The sequence below is a fragment of the Panthera uncia genome, assembly GCF_023721935.1.
Source record: "Panthera uncia isolate 11264 chromosome B3 unlocalized genomic scaffold, Puncia_PCG_1.0 HiC_scaffold_1, whole genome shotgun sequence".
In the NCBI taxonomy this organism is placed as follows: Eukaryota; Metazoa; Chordata; class Mammalia; order Carnivora; family Felidae; genus Panthera; species Panthera uncia.
Window position 1 is genome coordinate 132,782,300 of NW_026057582.1, and position 20,021 is coordinate 132,802,320.

Below are 20,021 nucleotides of genomic sequence, written 5' to 3' on the forward strand. Positions count from 1 at the left end.
CCATGAAACAAAGTGGAATCGGCCCCCTCTCCAGTGGCTTTGAGTGAAAACCGGTAACAAACTCAGGTACAACTCCAAGAGGAGGCACTGGACAAGAACCAGGCTGGGTCTATAAGGGATTGCACGTGAGACAGCACATCTACTTATGCTGCATGAAGGTCACGTGCTCCTATCCTGTCACTCTGAAAACACCACTACTGTCTGAACAATAGACACGCTTTCTCAGGGAAATGATTTTTCTCTGTTACTCTGCCTCTGCACCAGTAGGTTGGTTCAGTAATAAATATGTGAGACCTTTTGTTTGAAAAAAAAAAGAAGGAAGCTTAAACACAGAGACAGACATGCGCAAAGGAAAGTCAGCGTGAAGCCACCCAGGGAGGAGTGACTGGAGGGACATATCTATGAAACCCAGGGAACACACACACAAAGGATTGCTACCAACGACAAAAGCCAGAAGAGTCTGGGAGAGGTTCTTCCCTCTAGCCTTCAGAATGACCATGGCCCTGCCCACAATTTAACTTCAGATTCTGGCCCCCAGAGCTGGGAGACAATTCCTATTGTTTTAAGCTGGCTGGGGTTTTCAGTACTTTAGTGGGCAGCCCCAGGCCACTAATACAATCAGTATTTGTGAGTGTCCTTTAGGATCAGGCACTGAACTGGGCTGGAGGTAGAACAAAGAATAAGATGTAGAATTTGCAATCAGGCACTGAAAAGAGATATTTAATCAACACTTACTCAGAAAAATACTCCCATTGTTACACACACCAGAGGCTTCCCTGGCACAGAGAGACTGATGTGTGGCCTCTTCTGGGGGTCAGGAGAGGTTGCCATGAAAAAAGGAAATTAAAGCTGAGACTAAAAGCGTCTTCGGAGTTGGGGAGGAGGATCTGATGGGCATGAATGAATATTCTAGGAAGAGGAGATAGGTTGTGATGTCACGTACGTAACGACCGTAGGAAGGGGACCTGGTTATAGTCTCCTAATTCTTTTGTTTCATCCCCAGCTCCCACCCCCAACCTGATCGTGGGACCAGGTTCTTCTTGGACACTGAAGAGTCAGCCTTAGCTACAAGAGTTGGTAACTTGTACCACTCAGCTGAGCTTGTACTTGGCCACTCAGAGGCCACCCACATGCTGCCATGTTGAAGTCTCAGTCATGGGAGCACCACTGGGAGGGTGGATCGCTACTGGCTTTGGGTTTGGCTGCCATTTCCCCAAACTCAAGTGAGTCTTGCAAAGGTTTCCTTAGTTACAATCAAATGGTCTGTAACTTCTGTTTATTGCTGGGAGGGTCTTTTTTTCAATTTCTTAGATTTCCTGACTCTGAGCTCTGCTGGATGAGTAAAAGGGTTCCCCGGTTCAATAGAAAAGGAAATGATTTATTATCCCCATTGCCTGAGACACGGAGGCTGTCAAGGCTCAGAGTCTGGGCCGGGAGTTGCGTGCACCTGAGTTGAAGGGTCAACTCTGTCACGGTGTCATATGATTTCACCCATATGTGGAATTTGAGAAACAGCAGATGAACATAAGGGAAGGGGAGGAAAAATAAGATAAAAACAGAGAGGGAGGCAGACCATAAGAGAGTCTTAAATACAGAGGACAAACTGAGGGTTGCTGGAGGGGAGGTAGGTGGGCGGATGGCCTATATGGGTGGTGGGCATTGAGGCGGGCACTTGTTGAGATGAGCACTGGGTATAGTATGTAAGAGATGAATTACCGGGTTCTACTCCTGAAGCCAAGACTACACTGTATGTTAACTAACTCTAATTAGTTACTAACTAACACATTTTTTAAAATTAAAAAAAAAAAAAAGCCAGCTGTGTCACATTCACCTGACCTTCACCTCTGGCTTTTCCTCAGCAAGGTGGAGACGAAAATAATAGTATGTATCTTCTTTGTGAGGATTGAATAAAAACCACTTTGCAAAGTACCAGGTCCTTAGTAAGCACTCAATTGATGTCAAGTCATATTAACATTATTATTACTATTATTACCATTAATTAAAGCCTGCGACAGTAGGGGCACACTTTAAGACTTTAAGGTGACTTAGTATGTTCACATATTCTTTGCAATCAAGACTAAGCACGGGTAAGTGATTAGTGGCTGTGTTGTTAATTAACTCTCTCCAGTAAAAAGGGACCTTGGAGAACTCTACACTTAAACAGCTGATTGCAATACAATAAGCTCTATTATGCAAAGGCTCTCGTTGGGGGCCCTCTGCTTTCCACTCAGAGAAAACAGAAGTTACAGAGCAAAAAGATCACCACTCCCCTCCTTTTTAATTAGAAAGCACTAAGAAGATGAAAATGCATAATAAGCCTCTGCAGTAGTTAAGCGTAATTCGACTAATGTGTGCCTGGGGACTCTCCATCATTGTGCCGCCACGCAGAGCAGTGCCTTTAAGAAGCAGCATGTCAGAGATGGGCAGGGCCGGAGTTCCAATCTCCGCTCGGCCCAGGTTGGGAGCTGTGGTCGAGGGGGTGGTGCTGGGGATGTGAGCATGAGATCCCCATGATCAGAAGTGGGGCTGGAGGGTGGCCAGGTGGGCACATCTTCAGGGCGCTTTACTTCTACTGGGCCTCGGTTTCCTCCTTGGTAAAAATGATAATCATTCCAGTGTACCTACAACAGACTGCATGGGTTCAATTTCTGTCCCTGCCATTACTAACTGTGATTACATTTATTGCTTCCATATCCTCATCTCTAAAATGGGTGTAAAATAATGCCCACGTCCTTGGCTAGCTGCACTTGGTCCTGTGCCTAGCACGGAAGCATTTAAAAACATTAGCTCTTAACAGACCTGAACTGCCTTGCAAAATCAGCAACTAATTCAAGGTTACAACTAATTCAGCAGCAAAATCAGCAACTAATTCAAGGTTACAACTTGATATCTTGTTATTCAAGTGTTAACTCTGGTCAAAGTTTTGCCATTTTGATTTTGATCAAGCCAACCATTTGCATCAGGAGGTCCCCCAGTTACAACCAGTTTACATAAACAGTTCACAAGAGACATTTGACACAATGGGGAAACCCAGCACAAGGGACTTCTTCCAGAAGTACCAAGAATTTAAACAAGATTTCACATTACAATCTCAATAGTTAATATTTATCATCTTCGAGATTCACAGAAGCCCTCAGGGAAATATTAACTGTTTTTCTTCTTTGTGTTCCCTTCCTTTGCTTTTCAACGGTTATGTCTTCACTGTCCACTGATTCAGGGAAGGCAGGCAGAAAGCCAAAAAGAAGAGTTTGCTTGGATTCACTTCCAGAATTTCCAGCCTTAAAAAAAATGGAGATATTTTGAGCTATTGAGGAGTAGAGGAGGTGGGGGAATGAACAGGAAATGAGAGAAATAAAGATATTAGTGGGTCCTGGAGAGGGAAATGAACTTGAACCTGAACTCTGCTTCCTGAGTTTGAGTATCTGAAAGGGTAAAAACCTTGGGGAGCTTTCAGAGACCAAGTTTGTTGAAAAGACTAGCTGACCTTCAGAGGTTTGTGTGGAATTTGTGGCTCTGACGTAAGAGAACTGGTAGGTCTTACTCAAGGTTGACCGAGGTCTAGGATCCAGTGCGAAGAGTAGAAATTCCCACTGCTCCAAACTGTCCCCTGCCCCTGCCTTTTTTCTGATTTGTCCTCTTCTCACATTTTCTTTCTCAAATCAGCTGGTGACTTTTCACAAAAGGAAAATCCTCAAAGCAGTTCTGGGCAAACGTGGAGAAACCCCCACGATCCCTTTCTAATGGTAGGAGGCTGATATCCCTGGAGTTCTGGGGTATCTTTATTTGTACACCTTGTAGGTTGTTCCCCCAAATAACCGATTTATATCTGAGGTGTATGGCTGGGGTGATGGGGAGGAAATAGAATGGCAGCCTGGGTTTATTGAACCATGCTATGCTTGGTCTGCATTAAGCCCAGGATTCCATGAATGTCTAGGGTGGTGGAGACACCTGGAAAATACAGCTGTGACCCATGGTGAACTTGAGCTAGCTCTTAGTGTCTGGTGGGAGCTCACTGTTAATTTTCAGAAATTCTACAACCCAGTTGTTAAACAGAGCCATTAATAATTAAAGTCAAATGAAATTACAATTAAATAAAATATGTTAAAAATAAAGGAAATACATCATCATTTTTTTATTCTTTTACTACATGTTCCTATTATGTATGCTTTTGAGATCATCTATGTCTGTTTTACTCATATGGTGAAACTACTATATAATTAGGTAATACTGTGCATCTTTCCCCAACTCCGTGTTCCATGAAAATGGCCATGGTGGGAGCGTTGACAAATCACAGAAGTTGGCAAATGCCACAAAACAGGACTCCTCCCCATCCCCCCATAGAGCCAATTGTTAACCATCAGGTGACTTCACATAGTCTGGGGGCTTGGAAAATCTTGAGGGAGCCCAGGGCAGAAGGCCAGACTGTGAGCTACAGTAGAAGGGTGGGTGCTGGAGACCTGAGCATGAGATCCCCATGATGGGAAGGGGGGCTGGAAAGGTGCGGGGCGGGCAGTGTGAAACCACCACAGGAAGGGGTGCGTACCAGCCCTGTCAGTCAGGATATCCTAACAGGGACATCAACACCATAGGAAGCCTCCCAGTGGGTGCAGGGGAAGGAACAGTCCGCTGAAGTATTTCCACATACCAGCCCATCAGAGCCAAAGTCCACTCAGGAGACAGAAATCACACCAGTTACTTAAACAGAGAGAATTTAATATCAAGAATGATTAGCCAAGTATAAAGTCGTTATGTAGTTAAATGAAAGGGAAAAAAAAAAAAAAACAGTTCTAAGGTTCCAAGGAGTTGCAACTTCAAAGTGGCAAGCACCTCTACGGCTGGAGAAGCAAAGTGAAGAGACTGGAATATCTTAAAAGTAGAGGCAGATTCCCGTGGAATTTAAATTCAGAGCCTTTCGAGGGGATGGTGCTTGAGTCTATGGGCTTGGAGGGTACAATAAGCTGTTTTCTGCAAATGTTGAAAACTGTATTTATCTGCTGCTTCAGAGGTGAAGACGCAAGGCTAGCAGGGCCTGAAAGGAACAGAAAGCGAGGAGAAAGGGGCGAGTTCCTTCTGGCTCCCACAGCCTCAGAGTCGCTCTCTAGCGCCCCCTATCGGCGCTGACTAGTGGGCCGCAGCCGGCAGCAGGGTGATGCGCAGATTGCTCAGAGATCTGGAACCCCGGAGGATGCAAGGCTGCCCCAACACACGGGAGGTGATTAGGCCTCTGTGGGCCAAAGCAAGAAGGTCAATGACAGACTGCACTTCCTTTCTGCTACATCTAAAACTGAAAGAAGTGGAGGCCTCCCTGCTACCTTGCCAAAGTACTGCTTTGACTCGATGGTCAATTTGGTAAGGTAAAAACATTGCTTCAGCTTTTTCCAAGGGCTGAAAGCTTAAGGAGTGGTGTTTGGGAAATGTGACAGGGTTCTGGGAAAAGAAAATGTAGCTGTTTGAGAGGGAAGGATCTGAAGCCAAGTGAAAGCCCTGATAAGCATATGTCCTCTGAGCATGTATTTAAGTGGCCCGTTTAAACTGGGTCTCTGTTAAGCTATTTTGCATTAGACGGGAATTTAGTCGTTTTATGTGTTTGGGATTTTTTAAGGCATATTTTTAAGTTGCAGGCTCTTCTCTTATTCCCAGCTGACCTCCTTTCTAAAAAGAATTGAAACATCCATGTCTTTGCCTTGGCATCCGGTGATTATCAACAACGCCCTAGGAGGTCACCTTTGGGGATAACAATACAAGCTTCAGTAAAGAACAACTTTTGTCCTCTTGAAAAGTATCTTAGCAACTGAATCTCAATGGCTACAATCTCCTGCTTACCTCTCTTGGGCCAGGCTTTGGGTTAAACACTAAAGAAGGACATAGTGGTAAGGGAGACCCGTTCCCTGCCCGCAAGAAGTCATAGTTTAGTAGAGAAGGGCAGTAACACAGTGAAGACAGTACTCGGAGGAGCAATGATTCTGCGGGGAGGTGAGCTAGGAGGCTGGAAGTAGATAAAGAGTGGGAAAAACGCAGGCAAAATAGAACATTTCTGATTGCCTCCGAAGAAAGAATAGGAGTCTGCCGGGTAGAGAAGAGAGAGGCACACTCTAGACAAGAACTTGCAGGTGTGAGAGAGCAGGAGTAACAAGAAGGGGCTGGAGAGGTCTCTGAAGGTGCAAGGAGGCCAGGTCAGAAAAGTACCTTATTTGTTGTGTTGAGGCAATTGCCATTTATCCTGCGGGTGATGGGGAGCCATCCGAAGAAGCTGTTTCCCTTACATCTGGGTGGCTCAGTTGGTTAAGCATCTGACTTTTGATTTTGGCTCAGCTCATGATCTCACTGTTCCTGGGATTGATCCCTGTGTCAGGCTGTGTGCGGACAGTGCAGAGCCTGCTTGGGATTCTCTCTCCCTCAGTCTCTCTCTCTCTCTCTCTCTATCTATCTGCCCTTCCCCCACTCATGCACATTCTCTCTCAAAATAAATAAACTAAAAAAAAAAAAAAAAAAAGAAGAAGCTGTTTCTGGAGAAGCTATGCTGAGGACAGGTCCTCAGCTGTTCATCAGCCAAACTGCACCTGAAAATAAGTTTACTTTACAAAAACTCCAAGTCCTACCAAGTCCTGACCTCCTCTGTGCACACCTGAACTTCAACTTTATCAAATTTGCAGGCTCTGGCTACAGATGAACGTGTCTCCATTTTGTGCCATGGCTGGCCAGGTATGTCCCCCATCAGAGATGTCTTCTTCCCTCCCTCCCCCCAAGAGCCACACTTCCTACTCCACATGGCTCACTTTTGAGCAGTTGCAAAGGCTTGGATATAAGAACTCCAGATAAGTAGTGGTTGGCACTGATACTCATGCAAAAGCTAAGGTTTAGCTGCTCGGAAGGCAGCCTCCAAGTGGCCCCTCTCCTGTCTGCTTTGAGTTGTATTGGTTAGTTATTGTGGTGTAATAAACAACTCCACAACACAGAGCTTAGAACAACCATGAATTGTTATTGCTTATGTACCTGCATTGGGGCTGTATGGCTCTGCTCCATTTTTTTCTGATATTCCTCCTACCATCAGTGGGCTAGCCTAGACGTGATCTTCCCACAGTGACAGCGAAAGAGCAAGAGGGCAAGAGAAAACATGTGCAGCCTCTTAAGATCTAGGCTGAAATCTACTTCATTATCCCTTCTACCCATATGTTACTGGCCAAAGTAAGTTTCATGGCCAAGCCCAAAGTCAAGGCTCAGGAAAATACAACCTGCCCACCATGAGGCAAATAAGGGTGTAGATGTGGAGAGGGGTGAGAAATTGGAGCCAATAATGCAGACTACCACAGTCCCTCTGGTGATTGCATTCTCGGGCTCTTCTGATTCCCTCCTCCTCGTGTGCATGTGCCCTAATTAAGATGGAAACTCAGATGTCACAATGAGACTCAGTTTTCTTGGGTCAGGCTATTGAAAGTGTATCTATTGTGGGGCCTTTGTGTAGTGTCAACCTGGATAAACTGGAACTACATTTCCCAGAATTCCCACGCTGTCCCACAGTTCCTGGTTAGGGCTGGCTATGGGAAAGAGTCATGCCTGATCTGGAAGGTCAGTGTTGGATTACCAGGCAATGTTGCAGCTCAAGATCTGTTCACTTGCCTTGTTGGCAAGGAGTAGCAACCATGCCTGTAGCTTCTTGAACTTGTATCAGATCTCTTCCGTCAGCTGCTCTGAATCTTGGCCAAGGTACACATGCAAGTCCATGGTAAGAGGCACCAATCTTGCCTGCATTATTGAGGTTGGAGGCAGACGTGTGTACCAATTCGTCTTCAAGGGTTCCAATTTGTCCCTGTTACCCCCCCCCCCCCACTTCATGTCCATTTTCCCTTCCTAACTGCCTGCACTGCTGACTTCAGCCCTGGCATCAGATGAAGAAGCAATGGCTTTACAAGGACCTGTTTAATCAGATTTCACCATTGTGTGAGGTCAAATTCTTAGAATAAATCTCATATCCTGCATCACTCATTGTGGCTCTGTTTTTCTGATCAAACCCTGGTGCAACTATGGTTAGAATACGTACTTTAAAATAATTGAAAGGTAGATTGAGGCTGTGTCAGTTTACGTGTTCATTTATGATTTCGTTCATCTTTCCATGTATTTACTGAGTATATGCTACCTGGTAATCCTGTTGCTCTGACTGTTACAGGTCTATAATGTAGATTATTTACAATGGGGTTGCCTTCCAAGAAACAGTATATTCACAGCAGTGTGATAAATAAAGGATTATAATGCAATATGGTAACTGCTCTATTAAAGAAGCACCAAGTACCATTGGGATCTCTCATACTGCTTAGGGACTAAAGATTTTTTTTAATTTTTTTATTTATTTTTATTTTTTAAATATAATTTATTGTCAAGTTGGTTTCCATGGAACACCCAGTGCTGAACCCAACAAGTGCCCTCCTCAATGCCCATCACCCACTTGTCCCTCTCCCCCTTCCCCCATCAACCCTCTGTTTATTCTCTGTATTTAAGAGTCTCTTATGGTTTGCCTCCCTCCCTCTCTGTTTGTAGCTTTTTTTTCCCCTTTCCCCTCCCTCATGGTCTTCTGTTAAGTTTCTCAAGATCCACATATGAGTGAAAACTTATGGTATCTGTCTTTCTCTGACTGACTTATTTCACTTAGCATAATACCCTCCAGTTCCATCCACATTGCTGCAAATGGCCAGATTTCATTCTTTCTCATTGCCAAGTAGTATTCCATTGAATATATAAACCATATCTTCTTTATCCATTCATCAGTCAATGGACATTTAGTCTCTTTCCATAATTTGGCTATTGTTGAAAGTGCTGCTATAACCATTGGGGTACATGTGCCCCTATGCATCATCACTCCTGTATCCCTTGGGTAAATTCCTAGCAGTGCTATTGCTGGGTCATAGGGTAGATCTATTTTTAATTTTTTGAAAACCTCCACACTGTTTTCTAGAGCGGGTGCACCAGTTTAGGGATTAAAGATTTTGTTAAGAGGTATTAGATGAGCATCAGTTGGGAAAGGCTTCAGGAATGGCCATCATTATGTTGGTGGAATGGAAACCACTGCTGACAAGAGTGTAAATGTTTGAGTAATGGCAGTGAGCTTCCTTGCAGAAGGCCTTACTCAATTCATGACTTTCAGTGTGTTGGAAGGTTTAGAATGATTTAGCACCAAGGCGTGTATTTATGCATTCCCTTGTGAAAACTAACTCCTTCCCCCCTCCATTCTCTGCTTAGCAATCTGAAGTGTCCCATGCAAACAGAAAGAAATCTTAGGGAGTGAAATCACAATGGAGTCACTAATGCGGGTCCAATCATATGGACTCTGGCGCCATAATAGGGAATCCCAATCTGGTGGCCCTTTGGTCCCAGTGTGAAATGGTAGGTACCATTTGACCTCAGCTGTCCCCAGATTTAAGCTAGTAGTACTTCCACTGGAAAGCATTACTATCCCACTACGATGGCACATGCTTTGGGGTAGAAGACCCTAAACTTTGACCTCATATAACTGGTCATGAAACCGGTTTTCTGTCTTAGCAGTTCTTCTGCACTGATGTGTTCTCCTCCAACCCTTACAGCTGCCTTCCATATTTGACACAATCACCGCGCTGCCTGGGCCCTCCTTCACCAATACACGTTCTAAGTTGGCGGGAGCCCAATGTTACCAGCAGATCAACCTCTTGCAGACACAGCTGTGCACTTAATATGGCTTTTATGCCTTTCTTTATGTTCCATCTCTTACTGGCAGAGTAGCTCAAACAAGCTGCTTAAACTCAATGCCTCAATGTTCTTATATATAACATTGGGATCATAATCATGCCCACATCACAAGATCATTGGTGGATAAAAGGAGTTAACATTCTTGGAAGGATGCCTGACTTATCTGGTGAAGCCTCTAGAAATTTTAGTTGTTACGGTTATAACTATCCTCCTCATCTCTTTTTGTCCTCTGGCTGGCCTGGAACAATGGAATCACACTGAGAAAAGCAGTGAGTAAGTAGAATAAGATATGAAAGAACACAAACGCCTGGAGTCCTGAAATACAGTCTGTCTAGTGAGACAAAGGGCTAATTAGCACTTGAGAGAACGGGTTGTGACACATTCCAGTTTCCTACAGAAGCACCGATTGTGCTTTTTAAATGGTGGCCAATCTCCTCTCTCTTGCCCTTTCCAAAATGCATTATATTTGCCTAAGTTCTTAGAGACCGAATACTCTGTGATCATAAAATATTATGGCATCAATAATGGCCCTAACCCAGAAGGAAACAATCAGTGCGAAACGTAGCATTAAACAGGAGCCCGAGGTACTGAAGGTAAAGCTGGGGGGAGGCTGTAAACTGTGTCAAATAATGGGTTTAACCAAAAGAGAAACCACATGATGAGAAAGATTATAGTGGAGCAGAAGTTGAACTGTGTAAAAAAAGGAAAGGAGAGAAAGAGAGTTTCCCTGACAATGAGGCAAACAATTTGCGGATATTAAAAAGAGAGAGAGAGAGAGAAAGCCAGGGAAGTGTTCAAGGGCAAACTGAAATTTGAAAGTCATTTGTGGGTATATAAAAGAAGAGGGAGGTCATGGATTTTTCTAGAAATCAGACTGGGAGGAACGAGAAACAGAGGTCAGCAACAGAGAGCGGCGTAGATGACAACAAACTGGAGGTGGCTTTTGACCCACAAGAAAGGTGAAAAGTGAGCCTTTGGTGGAATAATCAGCACGGAGAGCCACCCTTGCAAACCCAGGGACTTAGGTACATATATGGGAGGCAGAAGATGGTTCTAAGAACTCATAAAAGAGGTGTGCCTGGGTGGCTCAGTTGGTAAAGCGTCTGACTCCGGCTCAGGTCATGATCTCCCGGTGAGTGTGTTCGAGCCCCGCATCTGGCTGTTCATTGTCAGTGCAGAGCCTGCTTGGGATTCTCTGTCTCCTCTCTCTGCTCCTCCCCCATCAGTGCTCTATCTCTCTCAAAAATAAATAAACATTAAGAAAAAAAAGAATTCATAAAGGAATAAAGTGCGGTGGGAAGGAGGATCTCTCAAAACAGTATCATGAGAAGAACTCCATGAGAAATAAGGCTTCCACTTGGCAACATTTATCGGGCACCTGCTGTAGCCCATGTGCTGAGGGATGTGCTGGGCTCAGGAAGTTTAAACAACATTGACACCAACCACCGGAATCGTGGTTAGCGTCCTCAAAAATTTGTCATTGCTAGTGATGCCCAATGGAAAAGTGTTTACTCCTCAGTTGGTTTTCGGGAAGGTATTTGTTTCGGTTCTCCTTACAGCCCCCACAGGTATGGTTTTAACTTCACACACTAGGAAGTGCAAGTCAGGGGCGATGAAGTGAATGGCCCACGAGGCACAGAGGCTAGACGCACAGTAGGACTGGGATTCAGCCTCCCGACTCCTCTTCCCAGGTCTGTGCCAAGAAGCCGCCCAGTAACTGGTTATCATTTGCGTTGATTAAACCCAGGGATTTTCCTGTGATACTCTTAAATCCATATTTCTGTTTTTACTTCTAGACCATTCTTCTTCTAAGAAGCCGGAGGCATTTTACACATTTTCAATTCTGACTCATTCAGTCCTTCTTGGGAGATAGAGAATGACACATAATTCCCAAATGGTAGGTGCTTAATGGAAAAACAGAAATACAACAATTTACATTTCCTTGTAAAACAAAACAGAACAACAACGACAAAAAACTATGACCTCCTGATAGGAAAGTAAATGTAAATTAGTCATGAAATGAGGTTAGAACTAATAATGCAGTCGGCACATGAGAGAATCCCAAAAAAGAACTAGAATATTTGTACTCAAAGCCGTTTGCCTGGAGGGTCCCCAGGCCAAGAACATGAAAGTGAGGCCTGACCACACAGAGCAGTCAAATAAACAGGATCAGAATCATGTCAAGGTTGGATGTAATCCTGGAAAATCTGTCTTCACAACATGGCCAGTTTTTTCCCCCTTCTTTTTGTAATTGCATTTTTCATGCCACAGGGTATAAATTAATTGATTTGGTTTGTCAGAAGCTCATGTTTTCAGGGTTCTCTGGTTGTAACTTGCCTTCCTAAGTATATGTGTTTGTTTTCACAGGTTCGGTCTGTACTTTCTAAGAAGAACTTGATCTTTTTTCAGAAAAGAAAGTCACATGAACATGAACATAAGATTCCTTCTTTTCCTGAAAACTCCTGTCTGTGGCTGACGTTGTTATTCCTACAGATAGCAACAGCAATCTGGATTGTTCCTTCCCCTCCTCTCCTCCTTCCCTGATCATCCCCTCCTTCAGGGGGCAGGCTGGACCCATGGATTTCTGCCTCGCTGTCCTCTGCAGGTAGAGGAGGGGCTTCAGAGGCATCTGGTTAAATTCATTCTCCACACGGCCACTTTCCTTAAAGTCTCTCAATGGTTCTTGATTGTCTTTAGGATAAGGCTCAGGTCCCTTCATTTGGTGCACAAAGTCCTTCAATTTCTGATCCCGCTTTTACTGACAACCCCGTTACAAATTCTAATTCATGTAGGGGCCCCTGGGTGGCTCAGTCGATTAAGCATCTGACTCTTGATTTCAGCTCAGGTCAAGATCTCACGGGTTCGTGACCACACCCCTCTTCCCTCCCCACCCCCCACCCCCAACCATGAGTCAGGTTTAGTGCTGACAGAGCCTGCTTGGAATTCTCTCTCCCTCTCTCTCTGCCCCTCCCCTGCTCATGCTCTCTCTCTCTCTCTCAATAAATAAATAAACTTAAACAAAAATTCTAATTCATTTATGTTTTTGATGTAGGAACTTTTCCTGTGCTTCCTTGTCTTTACAGCATCAAGTTGTCTGATAGGAACGTCCTTTCCTCTCTTTTCTGCGAGCTCCTACACACCCCTGTGTGAGATACCCCGCCTGTTTGTCCCTCACCTCTCTATCATACACATAACCACATGAAATTTTAATTTGTAATGTCCTCATCTGTTTCTTCTTCTACAACACTACTATCCAATACAACGTATGCCATATATGTAATTTAAAATTTTCTAAAAAAACCAAAAAACCAAAAAAACTTCTAGAAGCCATGGTTTAAAGAGTGAAAATAAAACCCGAGGTGATTAATTTCAATAATATGTTTTATTTAACCCAATATATCCAAAGTATTGTCATTTCCACATGTAATAAATATACATTACTAATGGGACATTTTACATTCTTCTTTTCAGTCTGAGTCTTAGAAATCCTGTGTGAGTTTTACACTTTATGGCACAGTTCCGTGTGGATGATAAACTTTCTTTGGGAAGACTTGAAGTCTACTTATCCTTCCTAACATTTAGAGTTCAAAAAGGAGACCCACATTCTCAAGTTGTCCTAAGTGTACTTACAAGTTTTTCAGTAATGGAAGAGGATCTTCGTTTTTAAATTAAAGTTAACTGGAATGAAAGAAACTTACAAGTTCAGTCCCTCAGTTGCATTTCGATGCCCAACACCCACAGGAGGCTAGTGCTGGGTATTGGGGAGCAGCAGGTCCGGGCAGTAAGGTTCTGAGGCAGGTGACCCTTCCAGTTGTGCATCTCCAGGGACACCCCATCACTGCTTTGTCTGGCAGTGGGACAGCCTTAGGAAGTAAACAGTGTCTCTGCCGTGTCCTTGCCTCCAGAACACAGGATACAGCCTGGCATACAGCAGGTGCTCAGTACGTGTTTGAACAAAAGGATAGACGAAAATGTGGGTTAGTGGTGAGTGGCAGGCTGGTCCCAATAGGAAAGGGGTTCTGGAAATGTGACAAAGGTTTTACGGTTTCTCTGGAAAGATATAAGAGCTTTGAGCAATTCTGTAATAAGCTTGGAAAGGAAGAATCTGACCATCGAATTGCTTTTGGCCTGTAAAGGGGTTGTGTCAGGATGATGTAGTGGCAGGTGGCAAAGCCACACCCACCTGACCTTCTCATCCCTTGTGCGGCAAGAGGCGTTCCCAGTGCGGTGGCTCCATCACTCTATCGGCACTGCAATCAGGGGACAAGGCAGAGAGGAGCGGAAAAAAATAGAAGGACTGGAGCTTTGGAAAAACAGCGGGCAGTGTGTGGCCAAAAGGGCCGTGGCTCCCCTGACGGTTTATTCAGATCAGAGGGTTGATGCACAACTGCACGTATAATTGGTGGGCAAAGACGGAGAGCCTGTCACTGTTCCAGGCGCTGCCGCTTGGATGAGGGGTTTGCACAACTGCGGGAGCACGTGGAATCTTGAAAGAGCCGGGCAGTGGGCTTGTCTCTCGGGTTTGCCCTTCCCACCCAGCAGCAGCTCGGCGAGGCTTGAGGCAAGATCTCCGTGATTGTTTGCAACTCTGCGAGCCTCCCTGGCAGTCATTCCTGCACTTCAGCTGAGGACAAATCGCTCCTTCTAAGAACAGGAAAGGCAGCAAGGGAGCAAGGAGCTCTGGCCCACAGCACTGCTCGGAGCCACAAAGCTCTCCGAGACTCATCTCTGGTCACCACTCCTGTTTCTAAGGGCAAAATCATCCTCATGCTCTCACCTTTGGGAAACATCTTTAACTCTTTCTTGAAGGGACAGCACATTTCTACATGCCTCTATCCACCAGTCAGCACAAGTCGATGATGGGAAAGGATCCTGTTATGGGGAAGCAAGCTGGTGTCTAGAATCTTTTGCTGCCTCTTCTCCCTGGTCTCACCTTCAGGGCAAAGGCACTCATTCCCCAGCGTCCCCGAGGGTTTCCTACTGACTGCTTATGGCTGAATTTCTCCCCAGGAAATGCCTTCAGCCCAGTAGAGCTGCCTCGTAAAAGGTTGCTCCCAATCCTTGGGCCTCCTCCATCCGACGGCTGGTCAATGTGAGGATTCAAAAGTCCGGCTCCACTGATAAACTCCAGAGAGGCATCACAGCTCTGGAGCTTTCTATGGGATCGGCCGAGGTCTTTGTTGAGACTGCATTGCAGCTCAGCTCCTCCTTCTGTTGAATCCTACTTCTAGCGTTTTCTCCTGTTGGCCCTGACGTGGGTCATCTTTGCTGCAGTTGAGCACCGGGTGAAGAAGTTGAATGGAGGGAAAGTGCACGATTTAAGACAAATACCCATCTTCAAGTACGGGAATAAACCTCATGGGGGAAAGATGCTGGCAGGAACCCAGAGTAGCATATTTAGATCTGCCAAATCGTGCTGACATCCTGTGGCATAAAACATGACACATGGAATGTCTATTGTGTGTGTGGGTGAAGCACGTACAATTGAACCTGTGTGATTCAAAAGAGCGTATGCTATACATTTACACCTAGGTGTATGTTGCCCTCACTAGACTGTGAACAGATCCCTTTCCCTTGAGGGAAGAGATCTGGCTCAGGGTCTGGTGCACGTAGGTGCTCAATTATTTCAACTGGACCCAAGGTGTCCCTTCTTTCTTGCCTATTCTTCAGCATCAGTGACTTTCCCAATAACCTGCTTTTAACTGCCCAAACCCTCTCACTGCCGGTGTCCAATTTCCCCCTCCATTTACCCACTGCAATTCATTATTTTATTTATTTATTATTTATTACTTTTGGTTTTTAAAAGTTTTTATTTATTTATTTATTTAGAGAGATAGAGAGCAAGCAGGGGAGGGGGCAGAGAGCGAGGGAGAGAGAGAATCCCAAGCAGGCTCTGCACATTCAGTGCATAGCCCGATGTGGGGCTCAACTCAAAAACTGTGAGATCATGACCTGAGCGGAAACCAAGAGTCGGACGCTTAACCAACCGAGCCACCCAGGTGCCCCTCACTCTTTATTTTAAAAGCTGCTTTTCAGGCATCTCCTCTGTGCCACGCATTTGGGAAACCCAGATGCACAAGATAAACAGTCTTTGTCTTTATGGAGCTTACCTTCTAGAAGGGACTATAGATAATATGCATTGCTATGTGGTTGCAGTTGTGGTAAATTCCTCTAACTACATGTACACTATGCAAGAAGGATTTATGAGAGTAAGACGCAAGCTGATCTGGGAGCTCAGCCAAGGCCTTTTCTGGGAAGTGACATTTCAGCTAAGGCTGCAGGGTGAGTAGAAGTCAGCCTGGGGCAAGGGGCAGGGGCAGGAGTGCTCCCGATTGGTGCACACCTTGGGGAGCTGGGTGTGTGGCTGGGCCTGAGGACGGCAGACGAGCTGGCTGCAGGCTACACTGGGGAGGAAAACAGTGCTTTGGCTCTGCCTTGAATGGGACCAAGAGGGCCTCTGGGAGATGAATCAAGGCTACCACAGTTGCCTGAGGAGGGAGATGATGGTGGTGTGAGAGAGGGCAAATTTTAGAGATCTTCAGAGGTGCATTTGTGGGCATTTGAAACCTGGCTGGATCTGGAGAAGGAGCATCTGAAGACAAGCACTTAACATGGCCACATCTGGGGCCATTTTCTGCCAAATGACCGTGAACTTCCAACCCAGAGCTTCTCAGGGTGGTGGCAATGACCCTGATGGACCACACAGTAACAAGTCCACATTCTTGCACATGAAGAGCGTTCCCTGAAATTAGAGAGACCTCAGCTTCAGGAGAACAGGGTGTCCACAAAGTTTGAATTACTACGCAGGCCGGAACGATGACCGGAAGAGCACGTGGGTCAACGAAGGCTACTTCCGTTGGCTCTCGAGGTCCGTAGGCATGAACGCTAGGCTATGCAGCGACACTTTTGCTCAGGGAAAGACGATGCACCTGTGCAGAACTAATCAGAGTCCCAGAAGTCAGCTGGAGATCAGCCAACTTGCAGTTCCCGTTTTTCGTTTTTCTCATTAAAAAAAGGATTCAGCCCTTGTCTGTTTTCAATATCACTTATAGTCATGAAAATGGACAGGACAAGAGCAACAGTGAAATTCTACTCTGTGTCATTGAAAAGCAGAACCTTTGCCACCTCAAATATACAACTTGCTAAGCAGGTAGTAAAAGTCGCCACTCTGTAGCTCTATAACTGTGGTTAGCGAGGTCACGTAGACCAAGATAAATATTAACAGTTTGATAGCAGCCTCTTATTCCAAACACTCTGCCCTGGTGCTTCGAATTATGTAGTACATTAATTATTACTTGCATTATTATTACATTAACAATGAATTATTAATTCCAGCGATTAATTATTAATTCAATAGATGTTTATTGAACACGTATGTAAGTGAAAATTTATGAAATGAGGCATAGCATGTACAAGTAAAGCTTCTGAAAGGGAATAATCAGTAAGAACCACACTGTAGGAATTCAGCTGGGGCTCTGCAGGATAAGGAAAATGAAGGTCAGAATGGTGGTAACTCTTGGATCCTTTGGTAAACAGTGGCAGCGTGAGAAAAGCCACAGAGGAAAATGCCTGAGTCCTGAACTGTGAGCCCGACAGTAATTCCCTGAGACCCCCGTAAGGACCCTTCCATTTCTGGGATTCCATAAATGTTACCATGAGGTTTGTCTCCTTCTCCTCCGACACGGTGGGGCTTGCACGTGGCAGGGAATGTGCCCCACTGAAAGGCACAGTGGCTTTGGGGGCTGGCGGCACTCCCTTCTCCCCACCCCCCCTGAAGTATCTGGCAAGGACTTTACAATGTACAAAATCACACAGCTCAAAGAGACATGGGATGGCTTCTATTTCAAACAGAACACAACTTCATCGACACAGCGCTTAGAGACAGTGATTTAAATATTAGGTCATTCCAAACAATCTGTTTGCAAGAATGCACATGATAAAACACTGCTGGTGAAGACGCAGAAAAAGTCTGTCACTCGTGGTTTTAAGGACATTGCTGACACAGCCTGAGCTGGCCCTGGGGACACACTATAAACTTCCATCAACCACGGACAATGAGGAATGTAGGGCCCCTCCTGGGCTGGCAAAGCCATCGAGCAGTGACCTGGTGTGACCCTCCTTGTGGGGTGGGGCGTGGCCTGGAAATCACTTTGGGGACACCGATACGTGCAAGAACACCCCTTGTGTGATGAGCTCTTAGAGCAAGCGTCCAAAATGGAGTCAGAGGAAAGCATCCCAATTTTCCATTCCTCAGTAGTATTTTGGAATGGACTGCTCCTCATTTGCTCCAGATGTCCAAACCCCAAGACTGATTTTCATGATGTCATGCTACCTGAGCCTCTCATCGAAGGCGGCCTTCCTTATGTGGATCAAAGTCTGAGGGGGGGGGGGAACCCACAAAAACAAAAACAAAGCAAGACAAAACCTCGTATTTTGGGGGCTGTATGTAGGCCAGGACTTAGCTTCCTCCATAGGCCCATCTGCCTTCAGGACTGAATCTTATCTGATCATTTCCATGGCAACAGCTGTGGGATTAGAATAGGCTGAAGGTTTAGGAAGAGTTGCTGGAATTCAGTCATACACCAGTGAGGATTATTTAACTACACACTTGAGTTACCATGGAAACGCAAATTTACAAATCAGGCAGGATTTTGGTAGCTCTGTAGCACGGTATTATATTCTTAGGGTCGCTTCAAATCCCCAAATTCCATCTCCTCTCCCATCAGGGGGGAAATACCCCACCAGACACATTTAATTATTCCCCAGACACTTTCCCTTCTGATTTTTAAAGCAGAAATATGAATAAGCAGAAGTAAGAATACGATCAGCACCGAAAGAATTGTTCCTAAAATGCCTCTTTATAATAAAGGGAAATTCAGCTTAGTCTAAAGAAAGAATCTCAAACATATGATGGTGGACATACTCATATAAGAGTCAATTAAATACCACACTGAAATTATGCCTATTAAAAAAAAACAGATATTTGTTTGTAGGGACTGTCAGCCCTGGACTTCTAATTCATTTAACACCAAGCTAATTTCGGGAAATCAGTCATACTTCATCGTTGGCCACTGTGTTAGAATTTATAAGCTACTTTCACCACCAACAGTCACTTGTTTGATCTGGACACAGCCTATGCGGATGGAGGGGCAGGAATTGGATCCATATCTGGAGATTGGGAAATTGTGGTATGAAGGGGTTCTCACTCATTTCCCCATTTCTTTGGTCTGTTGATGGAAATACCCATTATGTCTCCAGGGAGGACTTTATTCAACTCTTACAAGGTTACTTACAGACTTCCTCCCAAACGGACTCATATTCCCTTTCCTCACCTGTCTGTCCTTCCTCAAATGGCCCATCTTCTTGGAGGAGCTTGTTCTTGGGGCTGGGAAGACCTGGAACCCCTCTCGCCTGTGATTTATGAGGCGAGGTAGCGGCAGTGTGGAATCAGTATGACAGCATCTTAGAACTCTCTAGAATGGGGGTCCCCTGAGTGTAGAAGAACTAGGCAGATGGAGATTGGCCGGCCTGAGAACTGTCCCACTCCCGTGGTGAAGCAGGGGCCTTGCGTGCACTAAGAGAAGGTCCAGTGCAGGAGCCAGATGATTACGTAGCCGGTGTGGGGTGACGACAGGCTGGGTGGTGTGGCACACGGGTTGGGGCTGGAGAGGCCCAGCTGTGGGAAGAAGGCATCCATATAAACTGGGCTGAAGAATGGGCACATTAGGGTCCCACATGTCCCTGTGGTTCGGGGTCTGGAGGCCCGTTAGACTTGCCTGAGATCAGTATCTAATTCTACCAACTTCTAGAAATGTCACGTCAGGTCAGGTACTGCATTTCTCTGTCTCTGTTTTCTCCTCCGTAAAATGGGGATAATTTACAGTTTCTACATCATCGGTTTGCTTAGAGGATTGAATAAGCTAATTCTTACTAATAAGCTAATTCTGATTCTTATCATTACTACTATCAAGTGCTTGGAAGAGTGTGTAAGCCTGCCAAATTGTTAATGAAGGCATAGCCCGTATGATTCTTATTTCATGCTATTTGGAATATAGTAGAGCATCAGAGTCAGAGCAGGGTGATAGAGAAAGTACCCACCCCCACAAGCATGCAGACTTGTTTTGTTTGGCCTAGGGGTATTGGAGCCCTCAGTATTGCATGGCAGCAATCAGCTGTCACTGAGCAGTGGCCGCCCCTCCCCATAGGTTAGGTTTGAGGTCCCCTGAGAGCCCAGTCTCCCTGGCCCGCTGTGCACATGCGGGTAAGGACCCGGCTCCTACAGGCATCTGAGGTTGTGACCCTAAGCC